This window comes from Triticum urartu, chromosome 4A, assembly GCF_056163025.1.
Source record: "Triticum urartu cultivar PI428250 chromosome 4A, HENAU_Tu73, whole genome shotgun sequence".
Taxonomy (NCBI): Eukaryota; Viridiplantae; Streptophyta; class Magnoliopsida; order Poales; family Poaceae; genus Triticum; species Triticum urartu.
In genome coordinates this window covers 184,236,200-184,253,126 of record NC_141876.1, presented here as the reverse complement: position 1 = coordinate 184,253,126, position 16,927 = coordinate 184,236,200, and positions in this window count along the sequence as shown.

Here is a 16,927-nt window from a genome sequence, read left to right as displayed (position 1 = left end):
TCGGGTACCTCTTGGCTAGGCGGTTGAGGCCGTATTCCTTGGATATTAGGACATCGGTCCATGTTTCGACGGGTAGGTCTTGCTCAGCTTGAAGCTGTTGTTGTTTCTTTTCCAGGCTCCTTGTAGTGGCTATGAGCTGAAGCTTGTAGAGCTCCTGCTCGAGAGGATCCTCAACACGATGAAGTCTTCATTGCCAAGTCTTGTCTCCTCCTTGGAGGGTGGACGGTAACTATCGTCCTCCGAGTCATCTTGTATGGCCTGTTTATCAGGGTTTTCTTACCTGATGTCGTGTTCCTGTTCGGATCTAGCCCCGACAGGGTCTTCACTGTTTTCGACATCACCCGGAGTACTATTTTCTCTGGTGCTAGTGTTGCTGTCCTTTGAGCGGCCGGGCTTGGGGCGGCGTATGGGCCACCGACGCTTGGACTGTGTCTCAGAGGTTTTATCCGCATCTGGTTCTTCTTTATCGTCGCCAGATCCTTTAGGTGTATCAACCATGTACACGTCGTACGAAGAGGTAGTCGTCCAACGTCCAGTGAATGGCGGGTCTTGGCCTTCCTCCTTGTCGGCATCGTCGTCCATACCATCGATGTCTTCAGAGCCATAGTCAAGCACGTCGGTTAAGTCATCGACGGTGGCTATGAAGTGGGTGGCGGGTGGGAATCAAAATTCCTCGTCATCCTTCTTTAGCTCGAACCGGACATAGTTTGGCTGTGAGTCCTTCTCCAAGGACAAATTCTTTAAAGATTTTAGCACATCACCCAAAGGCAAGTGCTGGAAAATGTCAGTGGCGCTGAACTCGAGGATCGATAACCGATCTAGCTCGGTGTCCGCGGGCGTACACGGTACGGAACTTATAGCCGGAGATGAGTCTGAAGTTCCATTAAAGCAAATATTGCAGGGCATCGATTCCATGTGGGCTCCAACACCGCGGACTCTGCGGCCTCAAATGGCTCGATCTGCTTTGGCTCTCAGGTCGTTGCAGCCCCAGGAACCATCTCTTGGGTGTGATCCGATAACAGATTTAAGTCTCATTCATCGGGATGAGGGGGAGCCATCACCGCGGTCTCAAATCCCTCGAAGATCAAGTCTCCACGGATATCCGTGACATAGTTCATGCTTCCGAATCTGACCTGATGGCCAGGGGCGTAGCTGTCGATCTGCTCCAGATGGCCAAGCGAGTTGGCCCGTAGTACAAAACCGCCGAATACGAAGATCTGTCCGGGGAGGAAGGTACCTCCTTGGATAGCGTCATTATTGATGAGTGAAGGGGCCATCGAACCTTTTGTCGACGGCACAGTGGAACTCTCAATGAAAGCACCAATGTCAGTGTCAAAACTGGCGGATCTCGGGTAGGGGGTCCCGAACTGTGCGTCTTGGATAGTTGGTAATAGGAGGCGGGGGACACGATGTTTACCCAGGTTCGGGCCCTCTCTATGGAGGTAATACCCTACTTCTTTCTTGATTGATCTTGATGAATATGAGTATTACAAGGGTTGATCTACCACGAGATCGTAATGGCTAAACCCTAGAAGTCTAGCCTATGTGGGTATGGTAATGAGTATATGTGGTGTCCTTTCTGGACTATCCCCTTCTATTTATATAGACACCAAGGGTATCTAGGATTTACATGGAGTCGGTTACATAAGAAGGAATCTTCGGTCGCCAAGCTTGCCTTCCACGCCAAGTAGAGTCCAATCAAGACACGGTGTAGTCATCTGCCTTCATGTCTTCACAGCCCATCTGTCCGACCCATGGATAAAAGGCCGGACGCCCGAGGACCCCTTTGTCCAGGACTCCCTCACGGAGGGCGCCCTCGCGATCCACTTCGAGTACGACGGCGCCTCTGTGCTGCTCTTCAAGGTCTTCGACCAGGAGGGCCGCCGCCTGGAGTGCTGCCCTGAAGGAGGTCACCAGGTTAGCACAACGGCAAGTGCTAGGCCTGCCGCAGGCCTCGCCTGCAGCTCCACCAGCGAAAGTGGCACTCCTAGTGGTCCAGCGACTCGCCCGAGCTCGTGGAGTCTCCAGAGACGAGTGAGGACAGCTACGTGCCCCCGAGCTCCCGCCTAGCCCGAAGTAGAGCTGCAGCGTCAGGCCGCCGCCGACGCTGATCTGGATGAGGTTGGCGCCATCCTCGGGTGGCCCACTTCAACTTCAACGTGAGGATCATGAGACCCGTGCCAAATGTCGGATCATGGATTCCGGCAAAACCCTCAAGGTTCAAACACTGGGGTGCACGTGAAGATCTCCCCCCTACGTATCCACGTCCTAACTCAGCTAAGATCTTATGAACTAACTTGACGAACTCACAACACAAAGGACACAAGATTTATACTGGTTCGGGCCACTATTGTGGTGTAATACCCTACTCCATTGTGGTGTTGTCAATTGCCTGCTGGGCTAAGGATGACAGTACAAGGGGAAGAACAGCCTCCTGGGGAGAGGTGTTCTTGTGCTTGGTGGATGTGGTTGTGGGGATAAACTAGTTCTAGTCATAGATGAGGTCGCCCCTAGCAACGGTGGTGGCAAGTTCAATTTATAGTGTCCTTGGTCCTCTTCCCAAATATTGAGCGGGAAGGGATCCCACAACGGCCAATTTGTAGGGGGACATCTAGAAGAAGCTATCCTAACAAAAGCAGTCTTCGCTTGCCAAAGGCTCTGGTGGTGACGCTGTCTTGGGCTCCACCGTGACCTTCATCCTGCTGTCCTACTGGTCTTGGTCTCGTTGCACCAATACGGAAACCTTTGCTTGATGTCTCGGTATTCCACGCCTGCGCTTGCTCCCTTAGCAGCAAAGGGGAAACAAGGACACTATGCGTGCTGGCACCCTCCTGGCCTTGATCGTCATGGCTCACGTCGCTGGAACCTCGCGAGGTTTGCTTTACCTTGAACTCTCCGACCCTCGCGAGCCGTCCTGCTGAGGCCGCTCCTGAGGAGGTCTTGTGTCATCCTCCTCGCGAGGGTCTTGAGTGCTTGCTGATGAAGATGGGCCATACGGGCCCACTCGCAGAGCCACGCCGTGGGCCGCAGGCAGGCATGTCTGGGGACCCCCTTTCCCAGAACGCCGACAGTAGCCCCCGGGCGCAAGGCGCGCTCGGGCTTGGCTTTGAGGCGAAGCCCAAGGCCAAGTGCGGAGCGCCGCCGACACCAATAGCCTGCGGTCTTGGTCAATGCGTGGCGGTTGATTGGACGTGGGCATCTCCTGGTATAGGGGAAAACCATCATTTACCTGTGATCATGGGGGGTGTTGGTTGGACTTCTCCTGGTATAAATGGGAGGGGGCCGGAGCCCCCGTCGCCCATCTTTCCTCTACCTCTCCCGCTTCTTCTCCATCGAGATGCCGCCGAGGGGCCTTCGTGAGCTTTTGCTGCAACACGCCGACTGCGGTGCCCCAGCGACCGGAGCGGAGATTGGAGCCGTTGCCTCCGGGAAGATCTTCATGACCCGAGGCTGGGGCGAGATTGCCCGGGTTTGCCACTCGCAGGGCGCTCTCACGATCCACTTCGAGGACAGGCGGGCGCCAGACGGGCGCCAGCGCGCACAGTGTTCTTGTTTCCTCTTCAGTGTTAAGGAAGCAGGCACATGCGTGGAGTACCGAGGCATCAAGCAAAGGTTTCCATATTGGTGCAACGAGACCAAGACCAGCAGGACTGCAGGACGGAGGTCACCGTGGAGCCCAAGAGGACATCACCACCAGAGCCTTTGGCAGGCGAAGACCGCTTTTGTCGGGATAGCTTGTACTAGCTATCCCCCTTCAAATTTGCCGTTGTGGGATCCCTTCCCGGTCAATATTTGGGAAGAGGACCAAGGCCACTATAAATAGGACTAGCCACCACCGTAGCTAGGGGGGCGACCTCATCTTAGACTAGAACTAGTTCATCCCCACAACCACATCCACCAAGCACAAGAACACCTCTCCTCAGGAAGCAGTTCTTCCCCTTGTACTGTGCATCCTCAGCTCGAGAGGCAATCCACCACCACCACACTGGATTAGGGTATTAAACCACAATAGTGGCCCCAACCAGTATAAATCTTGTGTCCTTTGTCTTGTGAGTTCATCGAGTTAGTCCGTAAGATCTTAGCCGAGTTAGGACGTGGATCGGTAGGGGGGAGATCTTCACGCGCACCCAGTGTTCAAACCTTGAGGGTTTTGCCGGAACCCATGATCCTTCCTGGCATGCCAAATGTCGGATCACGGCTTTCGGCAAAACCCTCAAGGTTCGAACACTGGGGTGCGCGCGAAGATCTCCCCCTATCGATCCGCGTCCTAACTCAGCTAATATCTCAAGGGCTAACTTAACGAACTAGCAGCACAAGGGACACAAGATTTATACTGGTTCGGCCCACCATTTTGGTGTAATACCCTACTCCACTGTGGTGGTGGTGGATTGCCTCTCAGGCTGAGGATGAATAGTACAAGGGGGAGAACCGCCTTCGGAGGAGAGGTGTTCTTGTGCTTGGTGGATGTGGTTGTTGGGATGAACTAGTTCTAGTCTAAGATGAGGTCTCCCCCTAGCTACGGTGGTGGGTAGTTATATTTATAGTGGGCTTGGTCCTCTTCCCAAATATTGAACGGGAAGGGATCCCATAACGGCCAATTCAAAGGAGGACAGCTAGTACAAGCTATCCTGACAAAAGTAGTCTTCACCTACCAAAGGCTCTGGTGGTGACACCGTCTTGGGCTCCATGATGACCTTTGTCCTGCCATCCTACTGTTCTTGGTCTTGTTGCACCAATATGGAAACCTTTTCTTGACGCCTCGGTACTCCGTGCCTGCACTTGCTCCCTTAGCACCAAAGGGGAAACAAGGACACAGTGCATGCTAGCGCCCGCCTGGCCTTTGTCGTCATGGCTCACGTCACTGGAACCTCGCGAGGTTTGCCTCGCCTTGACCTCTCTACCCCTTGCAAGACGGCCTCGTGAGGCCGCTCCTGAGGAAGACTTGTGTCGTCCGCCTCACAAGGCTTGGCCCCTCGCGAGGGTCTTGAGTGCTTGCTAGTGAAGATGGGTCGTACGGGCCCGCTCGCAGAGCCACACCGTGGGCTGCAGGCGGGCAAGTCTGGGGACCCCCGTTCCCAGAACACCGACAATTTCCCCCGAGCCCAAGGCGCGCTCGGGCTTGGCTTCGAGGCAAAGCCAAAGGCCAGGTGCGGAGCCCCGCGGGCCCCAATAGCCTGCGGCCTTGGTCGATGCGTGGCGGTTGATTGGACATGGGCATCTAAGCTTCCCCACGCCGCCTCGGCAACTTCCTGACTGGACAAGTCCCTGCGACATGCAAGGAAAACCATCATTACCTGACGAGTCTTGTATCCCTTGTGCTGCGAGTTCGTTAAGTTAGCCCTTGAGATCTTAGCTGTGTTAGGACGTGGATCGGTAGGAGGGAGATCTTCACATGCACCCCAATGTTCAGACCTTGAGGGTTTTACCGGAACCCGTGAGCCGACATTTGGCGCGTGAGGTAGGGGCCGCGCGACGCGGATGACGAGGGTTCGCGATGACGAACCCAATTGTTATGGTGAGGCCGCTCCTGAGGAGGTCTTGTGTCATCCGCCTCGCGAGGCTTGGCCCTTGCCTTGAACTCTCCACCCCTACCATGGCGCAGCCAGGGAGCAAACATTTGGTGTTCTTCGTGCGCACGACGATGTTGCAACATAGCATAGGAACGACAAAAACAACATAACAATTGATATCATAGTTCGATACATGCCCCTCCGGGGCCCATTCTGGTTTCTTTGTGACGCAGGAAAGAAAAGAAGAACAAAATAAAAGCGGCACCTACAGCGGTCCACGAGAGCAGGCCCTAGCGCCTTCCTAAGCTCAGCCAGACCCCTCCTCGCGCTTCATGGAGGCGCGACGACGAGACGACCCGCCACCGTCTTTGAAGCGGGCATGACGATGTGGCGGCTTGTCGTATCCGCCACTACTGGAGCTGTCGCTTGGGGAAGAGCTGCCATACCCGGACAAGACACAGTCGGCACCAAGGGCGGGTTCGGCCTCATCCTCGTCGCGGCCATCGCCAAGATTGGGCACCTCCTCGCCGTCGTTCACCTCGGGGCAGCACCGGGTGCGGCGACCATCTTCCCCAAACACCCTCACATAGAGGGTCGCATCGCCATCGTACTTGAAGTGGAGGGTGCACTGCCTACCTAGGCCACGCGCGCGGCCAAACGTCTGCCAACCGCGGGCCAGAGCTATATTGCCCACGGCGGAGACCTCGACCGCGACCCAGGAAGCCCTACTGCAGCAGCTGTCTGCCTGTAGCCAAAGCCCGCCTAGACCTGAGCCCGGCAGCTCATCGGCGAAGAAGCGCAGGAGCTGAAGCCAGTTGCTGGCCGGGTTCTCCGACCAGACGAAGAACTCCGGCAACATCTCCGCCGAGTGGAAGCGCGGCCGGGGAGGCCGCGCGACCACCACACGTCTCTCTTCATCAACGAGACCGCCATGACCGGAGCGACCCCTGCCCCGCGAAGCGGCACCACCATGGCTACGCAGGGCTGCAACGGGGGTCGCTGTGTGCTTGAGGGGATGGCCACGTCCATGCTTGGGAACCGAAGAGCCGGGCCCCTCGCGAGGGGCCTTCCCCTTCTCCGTGGCAGTGAACCTCCTCGAGGGCGCCATTGGTAGCAGGAGTGGAGCAAGGAAGGAGAAGACGCGGAAGAGGTAGAAGAAAGATGGGCGACGGGGACTCCGCCCCCTCCCATTTATACCAGGAGAAGGCCAACCAGCACCCCCCATGATCACTGGTAATGATGGTTTTCCTTTCACGTCGTAGGGACATGTCAAGTCGGGCAGTTGCCGAGGTAGCGTGGGGAAGCGGAGATGCCCATGTCCAATCAACCGTTACACGTCGACCCAGGCCTCAGGCTATTGGGATCCACGACACTTCTTCCTTGACCCTTGGCTTCGCCTCAAAGCCAAGCCCGAGCGTGCCTTGGTCCCGGGGGCTACTGTTAGCATTCTGGCAATGGGGGTCCCCAGACTTGCCTGCATGCGCCCACGGCGTGGCTCTGTGAGCGGGCCCGTATGGCCCATCTTCACCAGCAAGCACTCAAGACCCTCGCGAGGAGCCAAGCCTCTCGAGGAGGACAACACAAGACCTCCTTAGGAGCGGACTCACCAGGTCCGCTCATGAGGGGCGGAGAGTTCAAGCCGAGGCAAACCTCGCTAGGTTCCAGTGACGTGAGCCATGACGACCAAGGCCAGGCGTGCGCCAGGTGGGCGCCAGCACGCAAAGTGTCCTTGTTTCCCCTTTGGTGCTAAGGGAGCAAGCATGGGCACAGAGTACCAAGACGTCAAGCAAAGGTTTCCATATTGGTGCAACGAGACCAAGACCAGCAGGACGACAGGATGGAGGTCACCGTGGAGCCTAAGACGGCGTTACCACTAGAGCCTTTGGCAGGCGAAGACTGCTTTTGTCAGGATAGCTTGTACTAGTTGTCCCCCTTCGAATTGGCCGTTGTGGGATCCCTTCCCGCTCAATATTTTGGAAGAGGACCAAGGCCACTATAAATAGAACTAGCCACCACCGTAGCTAGGGGGCGACTTCATCTTAGACTAGAACTAGTTCGTCCCCACAATCACATCCACCATGCACAAGAACACCTCTCCTCAGGAAGCTATTCTTCCCCTTGTACTAATCATCCTTAGCCCAAGAGGCAATCCACCACACCACACTGGAGTAGGGTATTACACCACAATGGTGGCCCGAACCAGTATAAATCTTGTGTCATTTGTGTTGCCAGTTCGTCAAGTTAGTCCATAAGATCTTAGCCGAGCTAGGACGTGGATCGGTTGGGGGGAGATCTTCGCGTGCACCCCAGTGTTTGAACCTTGAGGGTTTTGCCGGAACCCGAGATCCGACATTTGGCGCGCCAGGTAGGGGATCACCAAGCCTGGCGTCTCGCGAGGAACCATACCACAGCAGAACTAGTTCATCCCCACAACCACATCCACCAAGCATATCTATTTGAAGAAGGCAGATATTACGTTCACGTGTTCAACCTTGAACCCATATCTACCTGGCGCGGATATTTGCGCCAACGAACTCCTTCACCACCATAGGCGCAGTCACGCCAAGGTCTTTGAGCCACCTCAACCTAAGCCAGACGGGGACAAGGCGTGGACTCGCGAGCCTCCGGTGGCACCAACCGGAGTTAGGAATGGCGGGCGCTGATGGAGAGGAGAGCAGGGGGCTGAGCACTCCGGCATCAACAAACACCCACCGTGTACAAAACTCACTCGTACATGGTGGAAGTTCGAAGTCGTCGGCCGTCACCGCCACGGCTTGAAAGATCAGGCATCCGGACCTCTACCGGGGATCAATCAGGTGCAACGAGAATAAGTGGCGGAGAAGAGCCACGGAAGGAGCAATGCCTACCATGGCCTCGCAAACAAAGGGAGTAAACATTTGGAGCATGCCTATCGTGACCCGACATTTGGAGCCCGTAATCCAAGAAGGAAATTCATTGGATTCACCATCAGGCACCGTCCAAAGACCAACCATTATCCCTGCGCTGGGCCTAGATCCAGGGCAGGCCACCTCATCCGAAGATGGGAGTTTTAAACCCACCGGACCCTCTTCAACTACGGAACCCTTTGCCAGAGATCCAGGGGCGACCATATCGTCGGCAAGCGTGGAATAAATCATGACTCCCTCTATCATCGGAGAACCGAACTCACCCCTGGAGGCTAGCTCCAAACTATCAAGGACTGCACCCATTGAGCATGGCTAGGTGTCACATACCATGCCCAGCTCGACGGGACCTCAGTTCCTTGTCCAGCCTTCGCTCTTAAACGAGGCCCTGGTCTTAATGCGATCTCTCGCTATTACGGAAATGTCACCTCTGAACTACGCCCAGCCCGAACTAGGGGTTGAGAGCAGGGAATTTTACATCCCACCCACCACCCACTTAATAGCCACTTTCGAGGACTTGACCGACATGCTAGATTACGCGTCCGAAGGCATCGAAGGTATGGACGACGATGCCGAAGATGAACCAGCCCGGAATCCACGCATGACCTGGCATTGGACGGCCACCTCCACATACGATGTGTATATGGTGGATACACCTAAAAAGGACGACAACGATGATGGTGGTAAGGACCCAATTGAGAACAAGCCTACCAAGGCACCACCAAAACGTCGACGCCAGCGGCGTCGCTGAAAGTCGCGCCGTGAAAAGGAAAGTAATACCGACACCGGAGACAATGACACTCCGGAGAATGCCGAAGACTCTGACAACCCCATCGAGCCCGCCATAGAGTGGGATGATCAGGAAGATGGACAAGTCAATCCAGATGAACTTGTCGAGAACGAGGATTCGGAAGATAGTAACTATATACCAACTGCCGAAGAGGAAGTTAGCCTCGGCGACGAAGAATTCATAGTTCTAGAGGACCCTCGAATAGGAACGCTTCAAGCGATAACTCATCGCAACTGCGAGGAGCCTAAAAAAGAAACAACAAAGGCTTCAGGCCGAACATGATACACTCAATGACAGGTGGACCCAGTTTCTAGCCACCGAGGAGTATGGCCTCGAGCGCCCAACAAAGAGTTATCCGAAGCGTCGGCTACTACCACAATTCGACGGCGAGGCCCTTGAGCCAATATTGTCAAGATATGATCGTGCTAATGAACCATCCCTTGTAGCGGAGGTACAGAGCGGCCTCGTCAAGCCAAACACTTCATCGGCTATCAAGCCTCTAGACATTGTTAAATGAGTCTGGCCCACCCTACAAAACGACAGCTGGGTCAATCCAGTGCTGGACTAGTAGTTCCGCCTCCGTCAATCGCCCTATCTAACAGCGGCATATGTACTGCGTGTGCATAACTACGCACTTAAAATACCTTGGGCAACGATGGAGGCACATTGCAGACGAGGTTCAGAGTGCGGCTCGACCCTATTCGGACCTTGAACATTTTTCCTCCCTTTTTTTTCTTTTTTTTCTTCTTTCTCCTCTCATATCACAGGTTAGTTAACACCTAATAACTTCATGGTCATATAAGGGCCCTTTTCTAGGCCCCTTTTTCTTAAAGATCGTCGATTGCTCCTCTCAAAGGATCTCGCACCAAGGCGAAAAGCGGCGCAGATGTGTGTTTCAGGGTGACCAGGGGATCTTCAAGACTACCTTTCTCTTTTAGGCCCTCTATATAGCTCTCCCTTGTTCACAAATTCTCGGCATGTAAAATAGCCTTGATGTTTATGGCATTATCTGTAATAGCACGTTTTGACGTATCAATCAGATCATAAGGGAAACAGTTTTTTACCAACCCTTGTTCTGTATTGGTTTATTTCACAATCTGTATTGCCCTTTGTGCCAGGGCCTCTATTCGGCCACATATATTTTTCAAAAAAAGAAGTCCGAACAATTCTATAGTACACTTCGGCGTCCCGAACATTGCATTATATGCATCGGCTCCGAATCATGTCTTTGGTCAATAGTTGGGTTGCCCGGCTCCTGTGGTTACTACCTTATGTTCCACTTGTTCAACTAGGGTAGTAAAGGGAGAACTACTGTGATTGTGTTTCTGGTTCACCTGGTCAAGCACCTCAGTAGAGAAAGCCGAAAACTGACTAGAGCTGGTAAGCGATTCGGCGACCTACTACAAATCTCTTGCGATTTCTTCAATATTATACGAAGGACTGGCCTTCGTCCAGTCACGTTCCTAAGCCATCCCAATTCGGATAGCTGCATACGCACCAGAGGCTAGTTCCTAGTCCCATTTTCAAACTCCTATGGCTAAGTGAAAGTGATAAAGCTACATAGTCTGATTGCCTAGATCACTGCGCAGACACCTCCTTTACGGACCAAGACATTGGGTCAAGTGTGATCGTACGCTATTCTGAACACCCGCGTAGCATCTACGTGTGGGCTGAAGCAGATGATTGGTAAATTCTCAAAATTAAAAATGGCCGCACAAGAGGAAAGTAATTTCCGATTAAAGTCATAAATATATTACAAAGCCTTGGTTCACAAAACAAGGTCTGGACAACCCGGATACATCTACTCGAACTTGATATCCTTTTAGCATTGGCCCTCCACTATTCGGGCACCCTCCAGGACATTATCGAAATATCTCTCCGGCTTACGGTGGTCCTTGCCTTCGGGTGGGCCCTCGGTCGCCACGACGGTGGCCTTCATATTTGCCAAATGCATCTTGACATAGGCAAAGGTCATATGCGCACCCTCTATGCACGCCGAGCGCTTTACAACTTCGACTCGGGGCAGGGCGTCGGCGAGTCGCTTCAGCAGGCCGAAATAGCTGCTAGGAATGGGTTCGGTTGGCCACAGCCAGACTATGATGTCCTTCATGGCCAAGCCGGACATCCTATGCAGCTCCGCCAGGTGCATCATCTGGTTGTTCAATAGCGTCGGATGCTCCGGCGCCAAATAGTGTGACTAGAAGAGCTTCTTCGTCATGTTTCCCTCTTGGGCCCAGAAAAACTATGCGGCGTCAGTGGCGCTCTTCGGAAGATCCACAAAGGCGCCTGGAGAACTCCATAGTCAGGTGAGCAAGGCATATTTCTAACTGCCAAATTTACTCTGCAAAAGAAAGGGCTTACCAGCCGCTATCTGTTCGGCCTGCCGGATCTCCTCGCGAGCCGCCCAAGACTCGGTCCGTGCCTCCTTGGCCTCTTGGAGTGCCTTGGCGAGATTGATCGCTACAACTTGTCGGTCACCCTCTCCTCATACTAGCGGCGGGCAACCTGCTCGGCCTTCAAATCCGTAGCCGCGTGATCAGCGGCCGCTTTGCTTGACCTCGCCTGCGCTCTGGCTTACGCAACGGCGCTCTTGAGGGTCTCGACCTCAGCCGCGCTACCTGGAATCATATTCATGGTAGCGCATGAGCTTAAACTCCGCATTTGAATATCACTTCAGGCACGTAAAAAAATCTTTTAAAACATACCTTGTGCCTCATCGAACCGCTTGTTAATGCGGTCGATATTATCATCAGCCAGCTTCAGCTTCTGCTTGTGTTCGGAAACTTCAGCGGCCTGTGCAGTCGCCGCCAACAGGGAAGTCTATTTACCAATAGAGAAGTATGTTACCTCCTGCAATTATTACTTGATCCTCTGTTCGGCCATTTTTCAAAACCAAACAGGGTCTTAGGGGCTACTATCTATACACATGCATATTTTTCATATGAAAAACGGCTAAGAATATTACATCACATACCTTGAAACCTGTTAGCAGGCTGCTGAAGGCTTTGTTCAGCCCGCTCTTGGCGGACTGAGCCTTCTCAAGCACCACACCCATCAGGGTGCGGTGCTCCTCCATGATGGAAGCATGTCGCAGTGCCTCCACCAAAGTGTTCGGCACCTCCGGATTAGTGGAGGTCGCTGCCGGAGTTGGCTCTCCCCCTCCTTTGAAGGGGGTTGCTCGCTTGATTCTGGAGCCACATGGGTCTCCGGAATGGTGTTCGGCTAGGGGACGGACTGGTCAGGGCCCCCGTCGTTAGTCTCCATGGGGGTTGCACCCCGCATGTTCTCGGCAGCCGAGGCATTACCCTCTGGCATCGTCTCGGTGGCCTGCTGCACCTCTCCGTCGCCCGAAGAGGTCCTTAGGGACAACACCTTCGTGTTATCCATGGTGGTTGGTGGAGAGGCTCGTGGAGGTGTCTCGCTCTCCACCATCTCTGGTGCCAAAGAGTTCCCCTCAGATGATGATGCTTGGGGGAGGTCGCATGCCGGATTGAAACACACAATATAAAATGTTATATTACAATCATAAAAGACCGTATATCTGTAAAGTATCCTTTGGCACTTACGATGTGGCCAAGGGCTTTTCTCTGGAGCGCCTCTTGGGGGTGTGTTCGGCATCCGTGGCTGAACCATCCGAGAGGGTTATCTTCCCCTTCTTGAATGCCTCCGCCTCCGGGTCTACAGAGGCGGCCCTTTTCTTCATCCTGCCATTAAGGGGGAATTGCTTTCTACCTCCTTCTCTTCATCTTCATCTCCCTCGTGGAAGGAGAGAGCTTCAGTATCTCTGGACACTGCGTCCGAAGTACCTTTACGGTGGAGGCCACCCATGGCCTTATTTCTTTTCTTCTTGGCCTTCTTTTCCGGTGCCTGTTATGGTGCCGGGACTGGCATCCTTGTTATCAGAGGAATGGCTGGGTCTTTAGGAAGAGGAGCCGGACACTTGATCCGCTCCGCCCTGGTTGTCAAGCCCTGAATGAGGGAATGAACCACTCAGTATACCCTTTGATTTGTGAACTGAAGTTATGTTCGAAAACAAAATAGTTACCGGAGTGGCCGGATTCGCGCTGTCGAGGCCGATATCATCGGTCTTCTCCAGCCACGTCTTCTGGGCCTTGAAGAGCAGCTTCCAAATCTCTTCGTGCATTGTTCTGAAGAATCACTGCAGTGTCCGCGGCCCTTCCGAATTGAACTCCCACATATGGAGAGGCCGGTGCTGGCAGGGGATGGTCCAGCGGAAAAGCATCACATAAATCACGTCAGTGAGACTCGTGTTTTTTCCTATCATATTCTTGATGCGCTTTTGCAGCATCATCACTTCGTCGGTCGACCCCGAGTCCAGACCCTAGTTGGTCCATGTTGCGAGCCGCATAGGTGGTCCGGATCTAAAGTCGGGAGTGGCCGCCCATCCGGCGCCGCGAGGTTCGGTGATGTACAACCACTCCTGCTGTCATACCTTGACGGTCTCCATGAAGGCTCCTTTGGGCCAGGTAGTGTTGGGGAGCTTGCTCACCATGGCACCACCGCAGTCCGCGTGCTGCCCGTCGACTACCTTCGGCTTCACGTTGAAGAACTTGATCGATAGGCCAAAGTGTGGGGGATGCGGAGAAGCGCCTCACACACGACGATAAACACCGAGATGTGGAGGAAAGAATTTGGGGCTAGATCATAGAAATCTTTCCTGTAATAGAACATGAGGTCACGGACAAAGGGGTGGAGGGGAAACACTGGTCCAAGAAGGAAGTGGGGGATAAAAACCACTCTTTCGCTGGGCTTCGTAGTGGGGATGACTTGCTTTTTGGCAGGGAGCCTGTGCGCAACTTTAACGCTCCGGACACACCCACTGGTGGTCATTACTCCTAATGGGATCTAGACTGAACCCATAGATCAATACTAGTCTTTTCTACGCACTTTGTCCTCACTCATGTGCACCCGGGAGCAACTTCCCAGTCGTTCACCCATCCTAAAATGAATCCAAGCTAAGCACGCTTAACATGGGGGAGCTTGCTCACCATGGCACCGCCATAGTCCGCGTGCTGCCCGTCGACCACCTTCGGCCTCACATTGAAGACCTTGAGCCATAGGCCGAAGAGTGGGGGGATGCGGAGAAGCGCCTTGCAAATTACGATAAGCGCCGAGATGTGGAGGAAAGAATTTGGGGCTAGATCATGGAAATCTAGCCCGTAATAGAACATGAGGTCGCGGACAAAGGGGTGGAGGGGAAACCCTAGTCCACGGAGGAAGTGGGGGATAACAACCACTCTTTTGCCGGGCTCCGGAGTAGGGATGACTTGCTTTTTGGTAGGGAGCCTGTGCGCAACTATAACGCCCCGGACACACCCACCGGTGGTCGTTACTCGTGGCGGTTTCTAGACTGGCCCCACAGATCAATACCAGCCTTTTCTGCGCACTTGGCACTCACTCGTGCGCACCCAGGAGCAACTTCCTGGTCGGTCACCCATTGTAAAATTAATCCAAGCTGAGCACACTTTACTTTGGAGTTCTATTCAAATGGGCTTCCAGAAAAAAGGAATTCCTTGTTGATATGTGTAGTCTATCATCCCTATTAAGCCAGGCTATCACATACACCCCCACTCAGCGGAACCGATGTCCTCGTCGGGCCACAGGAATGTTCCCTCTTGGCAGATACGTCTGTGCTTCCAGTCCGGCACATGTGACATGCCGTGTGCCACGACGGGTCACAAACATCATGCACAACATGACCGCGCACTTGTCCGCAAACATCCACGTAACCGTGAGGGTCGACTCTGATACCAACTTGTAACGCCCCGGACACACCCGCTGGTGGTCGTTATTCCTGGCGGGATCTAGACCGGCCCCACAGATCAATACTAGTTTTTTCTGCAAACTTTGTCCTCACTCGTGCGCACCGGGGAGTAACTTCCCAGTCGGTCACCCATCTTGAAATTAGTCCAAGCTGTGTACGCTTAACTTTGGAGTTATGTCCTAATGAGCTTCTGGAAAAGGAATTCCTTATTGATATGAGTAGTATATCCTCCCTATTAAGCCAGGCTATGACAGCAACGTCCGTAGTCAGCTACCCCGCCTCCCGGAGCTCCTTGATGTCCTTCTCCGTGATGGAGGAGGGCATCCACTTGCCCTATGATCCGGATCCGGACATGGCCGGAGAGGTTGGTGGTGGTGGGAAAGATCGAAGCTTGGGAGCTGGAGCTCGAGGATGGAAAGTAGATGAAGGAAGAAGGTGTGGGGTAAAAAGAAGGGATCTTTATCCACTTATATAGGCGGTGAATATCAAGCACCCCCTCCCCATCATGCCTTAAAACTCGCCGGTTACCAAGGGGTCGTGCGAATAGCACGGCTAGATTACCCAAACCCGTATTGATGAGGAACCCGCAATGAGCGGACACGATCTCTTCTTTGACAAGACGTGTCAATAGAGGCCGCGCCTCGAAAAGTGAAGCGGGAGGCCAAACAATGGTTCGGAATGATAAAGAGACCATACATGGCGTTTCACCGAAAAAAGTTGTTAGTTGACAAACCTTACTTCGATTAAGTATTTTGCCTTCATGGTTGAGGGTTGTGACTATTATACAGAGCCGGATACATCTCTTTTATTCAGAAGATTGCTTTGAAGTATTCGGAGGAACAACCCTCCTTGCAATGCCGAAGACAGCCTGTGCATCGAACATATCGTCATTGAAGACTGGTTCAGGGGCTACTGAGGGAGTCCTGGATTAAGGGGTCCTCAGGTGTCCGGCTCGTGTGTTATGGGCCGGACTGATGGGCCGTGAAGATACAAGGTAGAAGGCCTTCCCCCGTGTCCGGATGGGACTCTCCTTTGCGGGGATGGCAAGATTGGCATCCGGATGTATAGTTTCCTTCTTCTGTAAGACGACTCTGTACAACACTAGGCCCCTCCGGTGTTTACATAAACCGGAGGGTTTAGTCCATAGAGGCTATCAAAATTCATATTGGATAGACATCTAGGATTTAGCCATTACGATTTTCAAGGTAGATCAACTCTTGTAACCCCTATACTTGTCAAATACAATCAAGCATGACTTAGGGTTTTACCTCCATTAAGAGGGCCCGAACCTGGGTAAACATCGTGTTCCGTATGTACCCTGTTACCTTTGATCCTCAGGCGCACAGTTCGGGACCCCCTACCCGAGATCATTCAGTTTTGACGCTGACAATGGCCTCGGTGACTAGGGAAGGACCCAATTGCAAATAGTGTATTTCGACATGTTGAACCGCTTAAATACGATGGAAGACTGCAGAAATATAAATGGCGGGTTACATAAAAAGTATTAACTCGTCATCACAGTCATAGGAATAAGACAGTATAATGGTAAGTCGCCCTAAAGAGTGAATCGAGTTATCTATAGATGCAGTTTCTCAAAATTGGGGAGTTACAAATATGTTGGTAAGCCGCCCGAGATACATGGGCGGGTTAGCTATGTTCGGGTTGCTGAATTTTTTGCTAAGTATAGAACAAACAAGTTTCAGACTAGAACATCTAAGCTTATGGATCTACGGGAAGTTCAAAGAATAAAAATAATTGCTAAACCTAATGGTGGTGACGGAAGTACTGATGAACTACTCATAGATTTTGAAGGAAGCAAGGTCTACAAACTATTACCGCAATATTTCTATGGCCTTCTTTGAGTGAATACAAGATCTACACAGTATATTATGGAGAAGAATGGACGAACTCTGCCATACTGAAAAGCCGCTGAAGACCT